The sequence below is a fragment of the Heterocephalus glaber genome, unplaced genomic scaffold, assembly GCF_053883595.1.
Source record: "Heterocephalus glaber isolate CG9 unplaced genomic scaffold, H.glaber_assembly_v1.0 deba00001479, whole genome shotgun sequence".
Lineage (NCBI taxonomy): Eukaryota > Metazoa > Chordata > Mammalia > Rodentia > Bathyergidae > Heterocephalus > Heterocephalus glaber.
Window position 1 is genome coordinate 17,102,456 of NW_028258316.1, and position 17,323 is coordinate 17,119,778.

Below are 17,323 nucleotides of genomic sequence, written 5' to 3' on the forward strand. Positions count from 1 at the left end.
CTACTTCGCCATTACAGAGAAGTTAAAATGTAAAATTTGTTGGTACTCTTCAAGTGGACCTTCAATCAGCATGTTCTGGAAACTTACATTTTGGGGAAAAACCTAATGCTTATCAATTGCAGTTTTTAGAGTAGAGGCAAAATACTCCACCAATTCATGTTCCTTCTTCTCTGTCAGTTAGTCATTTTTATACTTTGTCCCTCATTTAATGTAGACTCATACTATGCTGCTTTTACTCAGCTCTTTTTTTTTTTCTTTTTCTTTTTTTTTCCTTTTGAGAGAGGGTCTTGCTATGTAGTTCTGGCTGGCCTTGAACTCACTATGTAGCTCAAGTGACCTTGAACTCACAGTTATCCTCCTGCCTCAGCCTCCCAAGTTCTGGGATTAAAGGCATGTGCCACCATGCCTGGGCCTACTCGGCTCTTGAGGCATATCTTAAAATATTTTCTTTACCTAAAAGAAAATTACTAATTTTTGAAATCTTACTCAAACCTTTTTTCCTCTATAAAAGCAAAATAGATTGACTCAGCTGCTTATAATTCCTTCCTTTTCTTATCTCACATAGCATTTATTACACTTATTGTTGTCTTTGGCACTTCAGTTTCATCTTAATATAGTCTTATCATATTGATTTTATGGCTGTGTTAGTGTTACTTAACCTTTCAAGAGATTATGGTATGTATCTTTAAATATATCATTTCTTCCCTGAGGAAGCAGGCTGCCTTACATGTCTTCATAGTCACCCTGGAGCCTAGCATATTGGTCAATAAATTGTTGGCAGACTGGTGGACAGTAAAAAGAAAACATAAAAATATCAAATATGGGTTGTGTTAAGACTAGATCAGTGACGTTACAAACTAATACAGTTTAATTAAGTAGAATGACTTGGGTAGTTAAAGGAAAATGGGTTTAAAATAATCAATTTTAGAAATCCATTAATCCTGTTAAGTTAATTTGATATGTAGACCCTAACTACATGCTGGCGTCCAACAGTGGACAAACATAAAATCTTGGCCTTCATAGGGTTGTAAATTCTAGTGAAAAAAGGCAGACAATAAAAGTAAATACATAAGTAAAATATGTAGTACGTTAGACAGTATAAGTGAAAAAATAAGACAAAAAGTGCTGGAAGGAAATGCTCTGATTATAAATTTCAAAATTTAAAGTCAAGTCAATTTAGCCTCAATATAAAGTCAATTTAGATTTATAGGTTGTGGACTACTGAATACCTTACTTAAACTCTATGATTTATTTTCTGTACAATGAGTCCAAAATAATGATACTGGTATGTTGCATGTTACATTACAGTGCATACAATTTTTGAAATATTGTACCATTCAATGTATTGCTCCAAAGGTGAGACTACATAAAAGCCTGTTGAGCAAGATCCTCACATACGTTGGCAATCATAATTGTGTTCGCATATTCATTCTGCATCATAAAACTTAACCTAGCACCAAGATGTGCTTCAAATATCACCACCTTTAGGAAGTCTTCCTTATATTCTCCAGTATAAACTATGTTCATTGTGTGTTCCGAAACTGCCATAGGTCTATTCTTCTTAATTGTTTACACATTATCTCCTTGCCAAGGGTACACATTCTGTGAGGGAAAAGTTCTATGTGTATTGAGATACATTATTTTTGATACCTCCTACACTCATCATTTACATGTGAACCAGTATGAAGTCATAGAAGAATTTACTTGCCAAGTAACTTTTAATATTGTTCACTTTTCATCTGCATTACTACTTAAATGCAAGCTGTCACTATCTCTCTCCATTGACCCCTGGCTCTACAGCACTTCTTAAATGATCTCATTTGCATTCATAACTACCTTAAATTTATTTCTATATCACAGCCAAAACTATCTTCTACAAACACAAATCTAATTAAATCCAATCTTTTCCTTAACCTTTCTATTGATCCTCCTTAGACTTAGCACAACAAGGCCACCTTCAAATGCAAAAGCCCTATGTAACTCAGCTCTGTCTGCATATCACACCTAATATCTCTCCAGCCTCCTTGCTCAATGCCCTTCATCTATTTTAATCTTCTTTTGTTCTTGGAATTTTCTGCTCTTTTTCTCAAAGCTTCATTCCCACTCTTTGCCAAAATTAGTCATCCTTTAGGTCTCACTTTAACTGTTACTGCTTAAGAGAAATACTCTGTAATGATTTAAATTTATTCATATACTCTCTTTTCCATAAGGAAACTGAATTCTCTTTCTTTGTGGGATTTTCCACAACCAGTTTTGTCATTGATTCTTCTCCCTTAGTTAGGCTGTAAACTCCATGAAGGCAGAGCAAAAACTACAACAATATTTGTGGAATAATGGCTGCTATTAAAAAGTCTACTAGTAAATTCTTGTTAACTCTTTTCTAGATGAATTAATGTTCACCTGATTTTAAATTAACTGAAAAACATCTATAAAATTATAGAAAGAGAGCCAACATCTGCACAAAATGTCTGCCTCTATAGCTAAGAGTCTGTAAGTCAGAAGTTCTCGCTCTACCCTCCTTAACATTAGTAACTGTGACACTGGAAACCAGTGTTAATTTTGGCCAACCTTTTCCTTAAGTGTCCTGTTGTGATATCATTATATTAGCTAATCCAGAAGAGGAATGATTCTTGTCAGTTCTAGATCACTGTACATGATGACACTGTTCATGTCCGCATCCTGTATAATTATCTTTATGTTTTAATTCATAACATAGGTTGCCATAGTTCACTGGTGAAAGGTAATATGTTGCTTAAAAACATTAGTACATACCTGAGGAATTTCCAGTGGTCTGGAATTATAAAAACTAATCAATTAAAATTTCATATGAAGAAATACAAACCCTTGCCACTACCCACTTAAAACACTAAAAAGAAAAAGAAATAGAAGAGCATACTTTAAACTTGGCATAGCTGAAGTAAGCTGAGGATTGCAGTGGGTTAAAAGAGGTTCAGGAAGGTAACACAAGTGGAAGCCAGGAAAAGAATTTGTTTTAAAATGAATTTATACAAGTTAAATATAGAGAATAGAAGGTCTATTCTTTCTGATGATAGACTATCTAGTGCAGACTAAATGCACAATTCAGGACATGATAGTTTAAAGAAAATATTAACAAGGGGAAAGGGCTTACAGGAAGGTCATCAAGAAGTGAGAGAAATGAAAACAGTAAAGTACACTGACAGTGAAATACAAAGGTTCAGTGTCCACTACTGAAATGTTTAGGAGAACAATGTTTTCAAATAAATCTTAGAATTATTTGGATTGTGGAATATTTGCCTAAACCTTTATGAGCCAAGTGTCCCTAATCCAAAATTCTGAAATCTGAGAAACTCTAAAATTTGAAAATTTTTCAGTGGGTTATTGGAGCTAAACAAGTTTCGGATTTTAGAGGATTTCAGACTTCAGATTTTGAAGTTAAGGATACTCAAACTGTACCATAAGAGAGAAAGGGAAATTAAAGGATCTAATAGTAGAATAGCATGGTTGAAATATCAAAAGCCCTGGACTCCTTCAAGGATTGATTTAAATTCGAGCTCCTCTCTTCCCTCGATGTGTCACCTTATGGTGTAATTTTCTCATCTGATAAACAGGTAGACAATACACTGACCTCATTAAGTAGTGTTATGATAAAACGAAAGCAGTTAATGCGGAGCCTAGGATATAGGAAATATACAGTAAATGTTAGATATTATGAGCATTAATGCAAATAATCTTCCAGCGGAATCCTCCAGAGATATGGGCTCCCTGTCAGTGTAAGAATTCAGACAGGGCCTGGCCGTGCTCTTATAGGGGAAGAGGTAGGAGGACGTGGGACGAAGTCAGTATCAGATGGAAAACTGCACTGATTTACAACTCTTACTTCCTATTATTCTGAGGAGCAGAATGAGCAGAGGCATTGGGAGTAAGGGTAGAGAGAGAAAGAAAAGAAAGAAAGGGAAGAGAGAGAGGCAGAAAGGAAATGAATGACTTCCCATCTTACAACATAATATGATCTTGTTACTCATAATATCTAAGGTATATCTGGAGGCAACTTATAGAGTCGTTTTCCCCATCTTCCCCCAACTACCTCACCAAGTAAGTCAGGTTCAAATTCCATACCAGCCCTGTAGGAGACACCTGGGCTTTAGAGGTAGCATCCCAAACACACCGTCATCGAAATCTTCATCTGTAGAGAAGCTCGGCATGGAAGTGTGCTGGGTTTCCATGCCCCCTCCCTCCTTCCCTCTCTTCTTCACCCCCTTCTTCCTGTAATGAATGGTTTCACTCAGCAAAATCATTCTGGAGACAGATAAGGTTGTCATTACCTGGGCAACTGGCTCCCTTTGGAGAGAAAATGGCTTTTCCATAATTTCATAACGTGATTTAGAGAAGGGTGGGGGGATGAGTGGGAAAAGGCTCTGAAGGCTGTTCCACTAGCTAAACAGAATGAAGGGTTGCAGCATTCTCCAAGTTGATTACATAGCCCTTTCACAGGGAAATTGCTCTCTCTTCCAATACACCAGAAAGTCCCTCCTTACTGCACCACTGAAAAGAGCTCTTCCACTACCCACACTCTAATTATTTTTAACACGAGTGACAAACCAATTTGGAGAAATACGCTGACACTAACTCTAAGTTGTCCTCAAGTTTGCAGACAGGTCCTTAAAATGTCACTGAAAAGTTATTTCTCTGAATATCATACCTTACTCAAAGCTCCTTAATTAGTTTGCACACCTGTATGTTGAGAATCACCAGAACTAAGAACTAAAAGTAGCTAGAGTGAAGATTTTGTGGGACTCTGGTTTTTTTTTGGTACAGGGATTGAACTCGGGACCTTGCGCAGGAACCACTGAGCTAAACCCCTAGCCCTGTGGGACTCTTGATTGCATTACATTATTAGGGTCCCATGAGTGGGTCCTCATAATCTTTCATCTGTACCTATTGGATAAATTTTTTTAATTTTTAAAATTTCAGTAAATTTAATGGGTAATTGCTTCAAAGGAGATATATGTATATGAATTCATATATATATTTAGAAAGTAATAAAATAGTGAGAAATCTTAGATTAGTTAAATATTTTATTATTTTTAAGATTTTTATAATTAAATATCATTGTATTTATTTATTCATCATTCAATAGATGGTGAGGGCATACTTTGCATAAATTCTTAGAGCTTCGGAATACGTGTGATAATCAATTGATGTTATAAGAATAATGAAAATGAAAACATGAACTCCAATTGTGGTAGGAAATCTATTATCAAAGTAAAAAACTGATATTCTTAACAAGTATAACAATTTACTTATTTTAACATGAAAGGTAACATTCAAGTTCTCTCATCAATCCCACTCATTTGAAAAAAATTCTTGATATCACCAGATATATTACCAAGATTATCACTATTTAATTCCTTTTATAGCTAACCCAATCAGGGACCTATATTCCACCATAAAATATACTCAAAAGCAAATAGGATTCTAAGATCAATACAGCAATGATGACCCTTTAAGGAGATATATATATATATATATATATATATATATATATACACACACACACACACACTTTTATATATATAGTATATATGTATATATATACTATATATACTTATACTTATATATACTGTACTTATAATAACTACATACATAGTACATATATAGTATATAAGCATAAGAGTATATATATACTAAAAGGATATATAGAGAGATATATACTATAGGAATATATATAGTATATATATACACAAAAGGGATAAGTGTATATGTAAGTATATATATATATCCTATTTTATTTAGCAATTGTTCTATTTCATTTAGGAAATAATGTTAATTTGACATCATAATTTTTAAGAAGTACTCATATTTTCAATGTACATATGAAATATGTATAACCACACTGATATGTAGGAGTATCTGGTTTATAAAAATGGGATTTGGAAAGGATAATGAAACTTTAAGAAGTAATGAAAAATACAATGAGTGTTTAAATTTTAAAAACTTTATTGTAATAAACAACACATTACAAATAACCACATTCAAAAAACATCCTGCTTTGCCACATTTATCCTATTGTTCTTACCACTTTCTGAAGCAAGTATGGAAGTCCCCTTTATTGTCTTCACTAAATGGGATCAAAAATATGGTGTGCATTGCTTCTGAGTGCCAGACTATGGTAAAGTAGGCTTGTAAAAGCATTATAGCCTATTCTTACCCACCTTATTCACTAGATCTGGCACTGTGCAACTTCTGGCTCTTTCTCAAACTCAAAATGACCATGAAAGGTAAATGCTTTGAATTGATTCAGGACACCTGGGTAGCCATGACTATGAAAGTAATGACACCCAGGGGGGAAAAAAAAAAGACTTCCAGAACTGCTTCAGAAAGTCCCAAGAATGATAGAATAAGTGTGTTTGAAGTGAGGGAAGATATTTTGACAGGGATCAATGGCAATGTGTCTTTTATTGTAACAATTTTTTAAACACCCATGGTATTTTTCAATCCTCATATATTGGCCATGAGGTGATAATTACTGAACTCAGTTGATACATGCCTGGGGCTTTATTATACTAGTGTTTCTACTTCTGTATATGTTTGAACTTTCCCATTATAAAATGTCACACTAAAAGCAACTTTCTACACTGCTGAGTGGCGTCAAAACAAGTAATAAATATACATTTGGGTCTATAAAATATATTAGTATTAATAAAATCCTCAATTTGTGTTTAGTTTGAGCACTGGAGTATGAAGTAGGACTTGTTAAATATGTTGTTACCCATGGATGGAGAAAAAACTGCACAATCTCATTTAAGTCCAGCATTCTCATATATGGGTGTCTGCTTCATTTTATAGAAAGGAAGGCAGAAGGTCTATGGGGCTCCGTGACTTACAGCAGACCATCCATCCAGCAAGGACTTAGATCATGTTTTGCAACCTTCAACTGTCCTCCACCTGAGAGAAAATGCAATCTGTACCTTTATAAATTTCATAATTGAAGGAACAAAATGTATGCCTCAGTGATGGATTGTAAATGAAGAGTACGCACAACTGGCCTTTCTTATATGAAAGTGGCATTATCATATTTTTACCATATAAAGCTCCATGCTGACTCCATGGCCCTTCACTATATTAAACACATTTATAGGCAAAAAGCTATTTCCTTTCCAAACACAAGTTTATAGGAGAACAATCAACAGGCATTTCATGTAGTTGGTGGCAAACAGGAACTATCTGTTGACATTTTTCTGCTATTTTATGTACTCTGTATGTCTGAGTGTTTATGCAGTTTTTTTACATTAATTTATCCTTTAAATATATCTGCCAACCAAATACATAATTGGATTTTCTTTTGTTATCAGAAGTGAACATAAATTACCCCTGTTGGGTACAGATTAGGTTACAGGATTTCTTCTCTTCTGTCACCATCAAAACCAGTGTGTCAGAAAGCTTTAATATTTAATGCAGGCCTAATTAGTCTCAGTTGGGCCCAGAGCACTTAGCAAAACCTGACATCAGCCACAGAGTCAAGTTCATTTAGAAAGCATAATTACCAGTTATTTCCATACTGCAATAAATGCTCCTATTAGAGCAGACTTCTTATTCACCTCCCCAGTTTTACAAGTAAATTGAAAAATAAGGAAGAATAAAACAGCCTTTTATTCTGAGTAATAGTGGACAAAGATTATATAATTTGATTCTGGGTCTGACATTTATGAAGTACCTCACAGAAAGTGTAAGTATATAAAAATAGAACTAGAGGTGGTTACATAAACCTGGAGACGATGGGTCTATAACAAGTTGTTAAAGAAAGTTAGAGATTCGTGAGGATAATGTGCCACCCATAACGAACATTTTAAACATAACTTTTACATATGTCTGATCAGTCATTCAGAAACTGCTTATTGAAATCCTAGTTTGGGAAGAAGACGTCATACTAAGGCCTAGAATTACAATGGTGAAAAGAAAAGCTAGGGCATATATGCTAGCCGGGTAATGAAGAAATTAAACAAATCATGTGATTTAAATTTTTATTTACATGTTTTGATTAGTGCTTCAGTGGAGAATGATAAGATACTATGGATCTGTGGTGTCTAGCTCCCAACTGAGGTTTCAAGAAAAGCCTCTCTGAGGTGTGAACATCTTTGCTGAATTCCAAAGGAGGAGTGAAAAGAATCAAGAAGAAAGATAAGTGCACAGAGCTCCTGAGCAGAGACAAGCAGAGCATGTCTGTGGAAATGATCCTCCTGTGAAATGAACTCACAAGAGCTCTAGGGCATGACAAGTTGAGATAGGTGGAAAGGAGATAAGGCAAACCCTGAAAAGCTATGTAAAGAAATTAGATACAGTTAGTTGTATAATTAGATAGACAATGTCTGCTTTGTATGAGACAATGTTTTATTTCACTCTGAAACCTGAGAACAAGACACACATTCATTGAATGAAGGAATGAATGAGTTGGAAGAATGACGAATGGCAGTCACCAAATTCGTCACTCAGACCTCTGTTTGTTTGCTCCATTTTACAATATAAAACTGTCCTTAGAACCATCACTTTAGGTATGATTATTTCCATTTTGACCTAAGAAAATTGGCTTTGTCAAAAGTCATACAGCTGGTGAATGGCAAACCTGAATTGTAAATAAAGACAAGAAGTTTACATTTATCCAGAGAAGTCTTTTGTATTTTCAGATGACGGACTACATTCAGGAACATGACCTTATTTCTTAAAGAAATTCATGCTCCATAATGCACTCAAGACTCAATCTGGGCATAGAACACCACTGTGAGGCTTCCCACCTATTTTGGCTTTCATAAATTTTTATAATAATTCAAATCTACATCACAAATATGATTATAATACTTGATGCCATCTAAAGGTCGTTTATTCCATCTAAAGTGGCCTTTTTGTCTTCAACAGCATCTACCCCAGGTGTTTTATTTCTCAAAACAAATAAAGCCAGTATGCAAAGCATGGGAAAAATTCTGCAATGAATACTAATCATTGGATTGCTGACTTAGAGAAACAATAATTCCCTAGCCTAGGTGGGGAAATTCTTGTTTTCCTTTCTGTTCACCTACAAGATCTAAAAATTCTGGGACAGGGTATACCTAAGTCAAATGAATAGTAATCAGAGGAAAGTTGTATCAAAAATGGAGATCCTACATCCTTAATTTATCTGAACACCCTTCAGAAGCGGAACCTAAAGTGGTCCCAGGTGAACCTCAAGCTATTAGTGATGGTTTAGGGACCAAATTCAATGATATTCACTAAGTTGTCTGCCTGACTTGGTATCTTTGGAGCACTTTTCAATGTTGAATACCTCTCTCCTATTGTAATTCATTCCCTCCAATCTTATAATGCGAATATGTATGATTGCAGTTCCATCTTTGATTACTCTTTCATCTTTTCATTTGTGGTGCATCCCTGGGGCATTTCTCTTCTTTTTTAATCAGTGCATGTAAAAAAATATTTATGGATTTAAATTCAACACTCCTGTAAAATCTGCATTGTTAGTGATTTTACCAATTCCTTTTCTATGAAGTTCCTTCTTCATTCATTTTGTGCTTCTTGTAAATTTTCACATGCACATTTAGGGTTATTTTAATTGTATGTTAACTACCTCAAATTGTCATCATAAAAATAAGCCATGCTATTCTTCATATTTTCTCTCATAACCTATATTTTCTTCTAAAATATATACAATTAAGACAGGTTTATTGAGTAGGTTTCCTTAATATTACTCATGTTCAATATTTGTAGTTCTCAAAAAGCTTGCAGTATGTTTCATATAACCATAATACAGCTGGAATTTCAAGTAGATTCTGTCTTATTTTAACTAGAAAGTGTGCCCTCTTTTGATCCATTTGCTACAAATTCTCAGTTTTTAGAGATACTAATCAATGCCTGAAATCAGTATTTGTAAGTGTTTATCTCCAGAATAATATGATATCTATGAAGACGGGTACTGTTTGTCTGACCTACTGCTCTATTTCAGTGCCTGTGCCAAACACTCTTGAACATGAGTTGAAAAAATTATAAAATAAGCACTACAAAATATCAATAGTTCAAACTTTTAAAAATGCAGTTGCCTATACAAAACTTTTCAAGCTTCCGTTCCATTTTTCCCCAGAGCTAACTTCTTTCAACATTTTTCACAATTTCTTCAAGTATTTATTTCATACTTCTAAAACATGAAAGTATGATATTTTGGTTATGAAAATGCTTAGCCATCTTGAATTCACACTAAAAGAATTTAGTTCTCTTGCATGATTCATCAATTAAAATTCTTACTTCCATCTTTCAAACTGTGCAACATCAATACTTACATTAAATTTATAGTCATGGTTTACATTATTATGTACTATAAACAGTTTACAGCTGAAACATAAGTATACTATGATTATGTATATGTGTGCTTATGTGTGCACAAACACATACACACACATGGACACACAACTTCTCCTAAGATTAATACTTGACTCATTTGTTTCCATTGATTAGCTGTTCTATGTTATTGCTAATTTAGGCCCCCACATTTTCCTCAGTGTATTAAAACGCATCAGACAATCTGAATATTTAGGTTGCATTTCCTTTCTTTTGTCCAGGAGTTATCTGCCAAGAGGCCCCAGCCCCTTCTAATTATTACCACCCTTGGTTTGTTTTACTGCTCACAGTTTTATATCTAAGGCTCTTCTCTCACACCTCTTTCCCATTACATTTACTATTTCCTAATCCTTGCATCTTTCTCTTTCCCAGATTACTTTCTCGTTGAAGCGGCTTACATCCTTTATCCCCCTGAGAAAGTGCACATGAGAATTTAGTTTTTAAGTCTCTGTGTGCTTGAAGCATTATTATTGATATAAAACAATAGTCTGTGTATAGAACTGAGGTCAGAAATTATTGTCTGAGAATTTTTAAGGTATTTCTTCACTTTCTGGAAGATTCTAATGGTGTTTTTCTAGTAAAGCTAGTGCCAATCTGATTCCTAATCCTTTGTGCATCATCTGTTTGATATCTCTTGGATGTTTTAATAATATTTGACTTATTTCCCATGTTCTGAAATCTTATAATGATAAGGCTCTGATATGCTGGCTACTCCATGGGGTCCTTGTTGAAATACTTCTTTGGTAAATATCTTCTTTCCATTTTTGCCTGTTATTTGCAACTTTGTTCAGTTATATGTTAGACTTCCAATATTAATCTTCTATTTTGTCTCCTATGATATATGTTTTCATTTATCTTCTAAGAGATTCAGTTGACCTTAATATTGTATTATTGCCTATAATTTTTCCACCATGTTTTCAATTTATAAGTTCTCTTTCTTTTTCTTTATAACATTTACAACACCTTTCCTTGTTGTTGTTTTTTAGATTAAATATTTTTGCACAAAGGAATAATTACATTTTTCTAGACACTTATTTCTGTTCTCTAGATTATTTCTTTCCTCAGAGTAATTTTTATAGAATTGTTTTTGATTTTTTTTTAAATTTCAGATGAGCTTTAATTTGATATCTTCCATCTATCTACATCAAAGCTTCCTCAGCATCTATGAGTGTAAGACTGGTCAAAAGTGGACTTCACAGTTAGGAGGCTTGTGTCAGGAACTGTCCTTGGTCTGGATGATGGCTATTTCGGTGGGTCTTTCAATTAATCAGTTACTTTCCCCCAGGATGAATGTCTCAGCCTTTGTTTCCAGCACTGTAAAGGCCAAGTAGTATCAAACTTCTAATTAGTACTTCCATTTTCGATATGTTGTGTTTCTTTTCCAAGCATCAGTGTGTCTAATATTCTCGAGACTAAAGCCTGTCTGATTCAGTCTTTTGAACTATGAAATCTTGTCGTATTTTGGCCAGTGGATGTGGTGAGGATCTGGAAGAATTTCTCTGAGTGCCTCAATGTTCTTTACACAGTCTTCCAATGAGTCCTCCTGCTTCCAGCTCAACCCTACTCTCTGAAGTCAGAAGCACTTCTTACCTCCAATTCCTGACTTTTCCAGATTTTCATAAAGCCATCCATTCAGCCTTCTCTAAGGAGTTATTAGTTGCTATATAGCCATAGAATTTCACTTTTTACCATTTTATTGATTTCCTCATTATCCATTCACTACTCTTTTCTTCATGTTTACTGCATACATTTAGTTATTTGTCGGTTGGTCACTGTCATTTGAGTACAGTTTAGAAGAAGAGAAGGAAAACTTCTGTATGTACTTTTACAATGTTTAATTCCAGCTTCACAATTTTCTTTTCTTTATTTTTTTCACACAAGTGCTTATTCACTTACAGAGAAGTCATCTATCTATAGTCACAGTCCCAAACTATTCAACCACACAAATAGTTTTCTTCTAGTTAGACCCCAGATGTTTGAACTTCAAATTTATTCTGTCCAAATTAGATCCAACAATCATCATTTTTGACCCAAAAATAAACTCTTTGTAAATGGTCAGTAGCAAAACCAGAAAGATAATTAACCACTTTGCCTTCAACATTGATTAGCACAGCACACAAAGCCCACACTGAATCATAAGCTTGATCTGCCTGATTCCTAAGTGCCTCCTCTGTGCCTAATCCTATGTTACAACTTTGGGATCGACAAATACATCTTATTTCTTTTGCAGAGCTCACATATCTCTGCAGAAAAACAAAAATATAAGCAGAAATTTGCTGTGTAATTTGATAACTACTATAACAGATGTGATCGCAGGAGTTACATGGCCAAAGAAAACTTCCCAGGGGAGAGCACCTGAATAGAATATTGAAAAATGAGGAGGAGTTCTTAAGGCATAGAAAGACATGAGGAACAGTCTTAACAGTCTTAACTGTCCTATCAGCAGATTCTAGGAAGTCTAAAACAAGTGAGGCCATCTCAGGACTATCCAGCTGTCTTAGAGTGCAGAACAGTTGAAGTGGCAAGAGAAGATACTAGAGGATGTCTGAGGTTAGGGCTTGAAGGGCTTTTAACACATTGTAAGGAATAGGGGTGTATGCCCAGTAGATTTAATTCATTTACTAAAGAAAATTGATAGCTTTCTCTATTTAACATTAGACACTTGGATGCTTATATAAATACTTGTAGACACACAATTGCACTCACATATAACCCGTGAGGGCTAGATTGTTACATTTTATATTCTCCATGTTGTGTCATCCAATGGCAAATGAAGGACAGGCAAGAATCTTGGGTTTGTCTTGGGTCCTGGGTTTTGCTCTTGGGTTTGTCCTAGGGTTTGCCCTTGCATCACTCCAACTGAGTTGACCTGTACTCTAGGGTGACTAAACTCCTCTGAAAGAGACCTGTTTTGTCTCAGAACATGTGATATCATGTAGGCAAAGATTCCTAGTCAGGGTAAACAACAGAGCAGCTTTTCTATTCCAAGCATCTTCCTGAGAATCAATAGCACAATCATATTTGGGAGATCTGAGGCCCAAAAGAAACCAGATTGATCTCGCTAGCAATCGGGTTTCCTGATTATCAAATGTGATAACTTCCTTGTACCTGGGCCTTCATCAGAAGCTACCCAGGCATCAGCAGAGGACAATGCAGAAATAATTTATACCATGAGTGAAATAATCTTTCCAACTCTAGGAAAGAATTCCACTCTAAAACCTATGGACAAAATAGGTTTCCTTGATTTCTGAGTTCTAGAAATAGGGAACTCAGAATTTGGGGAAAGTCATAGCAGACCTAGAAAACAACTATAAATAATTGGAAGACAAAGACCTTATGTGTGGAAAGGCTTTTATGATAATTTTTTTTAAAAAATGTATAGTCAGTTTATAATTTGAGAGAGGCAGAGCTGTATGTAATATTCCTTGCTAAATTTTCTCAAAGGCACAAAAACAGAATTGTCACTGATCCTGAGTTAGAATCCTACACTTCATGTCTACTATTTTAGGATCCATCTATTACTCATTGCCTTGATTTTCACTCTGGCTGAGTATGAATCTAAGGAGGTTGGTTTGGGCTATTATGACTCAGAATTGGTAGTGTTTACCTTAGTAGTAGCCATGGCAGTTGAAAGAAATAAAATGGTCCTAAGATCATAGCTGGAGTTTACTTAAATTCTTTAAGTTTACATGCATTGGTCTTCATGACAGCATGGAACAAGGGGTTAAAGATGGAGTAGAAAAGAGAATAACTGACATGTGGGCCTATTGGTCTTTCCCCAGGCCATCTGGGAACTTAAATAGCCAACAGTTAATTAAAAATAAACTGACACTTTACTTTAAGGCTAGTTTTAATAACCATTTATAAATGTTACATTAAAAATTCATACACTGTTATCAACTCCAGCTAAGGATTTACAGCACAATGAAGGTGTTATGAATGTTTTATAGGTTCTGGGGAAAACTCTGTTCCTGTAGAGATATTTTCAGAAGACTATTTGTCTTTTCTAGGCCACATCATAAGCACTTAAGTCAACAGCACCTTGTGGACTAAAAACAGTTCCCAAAGTTCAGGTTGTGATCATCCCCTCTCACTTGAAACTGGCTCGCTGGCCACAGCTCTTTCCTCAGGTAAAATGTGTTCCCAGCAAAGTACTGGTTCCAAGTAGTGGATGCTGCAGAGAGAAAGAGCAGACTAGCCTAAAATGGCACAAGTGAATCAACCACCTAAAAAGATGTTGCTTGACTCTGACTGACAGTGAGCAGAAGCAAGAAAGGTATGATGTAAGAATAAACCAGGAAGTTATCACAGTGGGGGACTCAAGAATGCTGTTAAACAATAATATCTATTTTGCTTTTGGAGCTTCTTATCTGTCCTGTTTTGGTCTCATCTCTAGATTTGTGTAATACCACCATTTGTTAGACACAGCTTTTTGGTTACAGGTTTGGTACGCATGGGTTCAATTCACAAACAGCAACAGAGCAGAAGTGAGGCTTGAAATTAGAGGCGGGCCTCTACCTGCTGCCACCTTGTTTTCTCCAGGCAGGAGCCAGGGAGATGTACATCTTGCAAGAACAGCAGAAGAGGACTCCAAACTGTCTGCTTCGCAGTTAACAACTGAAAAGTAAATTTCTTTGTTCAAGGACCACGAATTACAAACTGTGCTTCTTACAGTTTAGTGACTTTATACCAATGCATGATTGAATTTTAAAACCCTGGAGGATTGCTTTAAGTGGTAGCCCAGCTTCTAAGGTAAAGCAGACAGAGCAGAAATAAAAATCAGTGATACATTTGTTTTTATTTCCCTGTTTTCTTATAGTTCTGTGAGTAAAGGTCACTGTTACTTGAATTTCTAAACTATGGACTAAATAAAACTCCTGATATAATTCTGACTGATCAAAATGTTAGTGAAAAAATTCTACTTATGAAGAAATACACCTCAAACTTCATTAGGAATAACAAATTAGGATATTATCTGAGAAATGGTTGTAGATGAACATTAGTTTAAAGTTTAGTCATCATTGGTTTCTCAGAGTCTTCACTGTATTTCACTGGGAGTCGTCATTTCTCTTCCTTTGTAATCATTCCATGGTCAGAGTAAGAGTGTGTGTTTGTATGTTTTCCATGTATACATTATAGCTATTTCCTTTTATTAATAATGACATAGAAATAGAATGTTACAATTATTATCATATATTATAGGCTATATAGAGGAATCTGTTTTTTCATTTATTTCTAGAGTTTTAAAATGTTACCAAAAATTTTAAATTTTCAAAACCACATCAAAATCAATTTAAGCAAAAGCCTTAGACTTTAATTTTTCTGGTAGAGAAAGACTGACAAAAGGGGGTAAAATACATGGAGAAGAAGCAAGAGTGAAAGGAAGAAGAAGAGAGAAAGACAGAAAAGAATAATAGACGAACAAGACAAAGAACTTATGTGCAAAAGAATGAGCAAGGAGAAGAAAAGGAATAAGAGAAAAAAACACAAGAAATAGACGGTATAAGATGCAAAGTGACTTTAGATTTTGGAACTAAATGAAGGCGCAATTACAGGCTGCATACTGAATAGTTATTGCAATTCCAGCTCTGGAAACCAGTTCCTTGGTCCCGTAATACAGTTGAGAGAGATAAGCCTTCAGCTTGTGTAGTTGTGTTCCTCCTACCTAAGCTCACTTCCCCGCCTCGTTTTTCTCCTTACAATATTGAGAAAAGTATAAAATCCTCGAAACAAATAAAAATGGATAAAAATTAATGAAAAGGATAATAACTCATACTATTTTTATGAGAATCAACTAAAATAACTGTAACTTAACAATAGCACTTTGCAACCTATATTTTTTGTCTATGTTAGTATCAATTTTCTGAAATATATTATGAGAACAACAAAATTGTATGTGAGGACATAAAAACAATGAACAACAGACATGCTGGTTCGTTCTCCACACTGCATTCCTTTTCTTCTTCCCCCCACCTTCTTTCTGAGATTTCTGCCTATAAAGCTGGTTTCACATTGCCATCCACAGGCTGCTACTTTGTTCTTTACAAATCTGTATCAGGGAGACCAAATTCAGTAAAGCGTGCACAAGAGGGATTATAGCTGGTTGAGCTTCAAAAAGTTTGTTTCATTTGTTTCATCCTTTCATTCAAACAGGCTACATTGGATTCCCACTGCTCCTCAGCCTTATCAGCTACCATGTCTGTCATGGATTTTCAGGCAGTGAAAAAAAAAATAACACTATTGACTGCATTCTTACCACCCTCATCACATATCTAAAAAGATCATCTTTTTTCTGAACTATTTAAGCTCTTTTCCTTCTGCATTCTCTCACATTGTGACCTGTGGAGGACTGTCCTATGGCTCTATCTCTGTGTCCATTTAAAGATAGTAATCAGCCTTTAGCATGCGGAGTGTTGAAACTTTATAATTCATCACACTTTATGTAAATTGAAAGATTACTGAACTTGGATTGAGGGTAAAAGGCTATGTTTCTTTTAGTTCTGGCCAGTAACTGGCTGTTATATGTTGTATTGTAGTAACCATTTCCTCTGATGCCTTTCTTTTTCACACACCAAGTTAAAAGAGAAATAATGGTAGCCAATGGTGGCCAAATAGAAATTGTGAGAGTTAATCTTCATTGTCAAATTGAGGACTGTCTAGGAGATTAGTAAAGCTCACTTTTTGAGTGTGTCTGGGTAGGTCTTGAATGTGTGACACTGAGAACTATATCTAGTCCCTGGTCCCTTCTCTGGACTCTTCCCATACTCTCTATTTCTTCTTCTTGGAGTCAACAGACCATAGCTGAAATCACGAGCCTAAATAAACCTACCCTCTTTGAAATTACTGATATCAGGTGTTTTGTCTGAGCAACAGGAAAGCTGACTGAAACATAAGCCAATTGAATACTATATTCCTCTACGTTCACTGTCTCTGTCATGCTCTGGCTGAGAACTGAAGACATCTT